Genomic DNA, 2,327 nt, shown 5'->3' with positions numbered 1-2,327 from the left:
TGCGTGCTCATGAATCCTCTCATTATAACACACGAATTGTAGACATTATGAAAGATTCATTATGCATATATTTATTATGTTATAACAGAGATTTGTGAGATTGCGATGAACTGAGATGTCTTTTAGAGATGATAAATGCAGCGCTCTTTGCTGGCATTCTGCCATCCAAACCATGCACGCAGCAGCCGCTTGCTTTAGTTAAAAATAACAGTGTTCTGAATGTTGATGCTTTAATAACAAATATTTATCGGGAGCGTGTATGCTGGGATTTCATAAATTTCATGGAGGAAAAAGTAACCTAACTAGTAATGTAACTAATTACTAATTACTTTTGAAATAAAGTAATCAGAACAGTAACGTGATTACTTTTAAAAGGAGTAATCAGTAATTTGATTACATTTTCAGAGTAACTTGCCCAACAACCTGGGTTTAGGGTTGGGGTAGTAGTAGACATTAATAAAACAATCTAATAGGTAGCCAATTTAATTATTTTTTATTTTCCAGCTGTAGCTGTATTCCTTCTAGTCACAAGGTTTTCTCTTCTTACTTCCTTGCTCCTTGCAAAATAATGTATTTAATGAAATATCTCATCTTTTTATTTTCTTAATTTCACCACAATACGTTATTGCTTCATTGCCTTAATATAACATGTTAAAATGTACAGCATTATATTGAACACTAAGTCAGAAACTGACATCTCCTGAACTCATATGCAATGTTATATGTGTGGGGTATAATGTAGTGGTTGTTTTTAGATATTTGAATAAAGTCAAGTCAAGTCTGCTTTATTGTCAATTCTTCCACATGGACAGCACATACATACAGCGGATTGAAATTGTGTTACTCTCAGACCCTTTAAAAGTGTGTTAAAAGTCAAAGTCTCTTAATTAGAGAACACAGAGACTATATAATGTCACTGTAGTTTAAGTGCTCCATTACCGTGATTATGATATATAAATTATAGAAGCAAAAGAAACATCCGAACGTTGAGTGGCAGAGACGTCTATTTTGTAAATTGTGACTTTTGAACAGAAAGTTTCAGTGTAACAGGACGTCAGGGGTGTGAAGTAACGAATTACAAATACTCACGTTACAGTAATTAAGTAGTTTTTATCAGTAATTGTACTTTTTTGAGTTTTTAAAAAAATTTTACTTTTACTTTTACTTGAGTACATTTTAAGTGATGTATCGGTACTTTTACTCCGCTGTTTTCCTCCGTTTGTGGTCGTTACATGCTTATTTTAATTTTATTTTTATCCATCAATGTGATTGGATAGAGAGTAATAGGTCTCGTGACTTTCGTCAAATCAAATTGTGCGTAGAAAACTTTTCTATTTGTATATATGCTTGCCTATCTACACGGCCTGAAATTTGGTGTGAGGTTGCGGGTATTGCATACAGTGTTAACTCGCGCAAGTGCCACGTTCGGTAAATTCCCCACTCACTTATCCACCTTTTTCTTGTCGTAAAAATGGGCGCGGCCATTTGGAAATTCTATGGGTCTGGCTTCCGGTCTCATCTGCGTCCACTCCGTCCAGCTATTTTTAGCTGAACAAAACAGTTAGTTTTGCTGCTTGATATTGAAAGTTGGTGTGTCTTATCATATTATTTTAATGTATTATCTTAATTATGAACACACTGGTTTGTAGTGCAAACAGTTTTACCGTTCACTGCACGTGAGAGTAATAGGTCCCGTGACTTTCATCAAATCAAATTGAGCGTAGAAAACTTTTCTATTTGTATATATGCTTGCCTATCTACACGGCCTGAAATTTGGTGTGAGGTTGCGGGTATTGCATACAGTGTTAACTCGCGCAAGTGCCACGTTCGGTAAATTCCCCACTCACTTATCCACCTTTTTCTTGTCGTAAAAATGGGCGCGGCCATTTGGAAATTCTATGGGTCTGGCTTCCGGTCTCATCTGCGTCCACTCCGTCCAGCTATTTTTAGCTGAACAAAACAGTTAGTTTTGCTGCTTGATATTGAAAGTTGGTGTGTCTTATCATATTATTTTAATGTATTATCTTAATTATGAACACACTGGTTTGTAGTGCAAACAGTTTTACCGTTCACTGCACGTTGTTATTCTCCTCGTTATTTACCTATAGCGGCTAATGAACCGGAAGTCTCACCCATAGGCTTACTTCCGCGTTGAAGAAAAAGGTGGATAAGACAGCCTCGTCTCTCTCTCGCGTGCGTTCTGCAGCGGTCACTTGGATAAGTCGTTGTTGCTTGTTGAACTTGTCGACTTTTGATGAGTTTGAGCGCGTGATGCGCGCTGTGAAAAGGGTTTTTATTTTATTTTATCCATTTTATACTATCCGCCT

Source organism: Sinocyclocheilus grahami, unplaced genomic scaffold (genome assembly GCF_001515645.1).
Source record: "Sinocyclocheilus grahami isolate Dianchi unplaced genomic scaffold, SAMN03320097.WGS_v1.1 scaffold1120.1, whole genome shotgun sequence".
NCBI classification, from domain to species: Eukaryota; Metazoa; Chordata; class Actinopteri; order Cypriniformes; family Cyprinidae; genus Sinocyclocheilus; species Sinocyclocheilus grahami.
Note: the sequence above shows the minus strand (reverse complement) of the source record.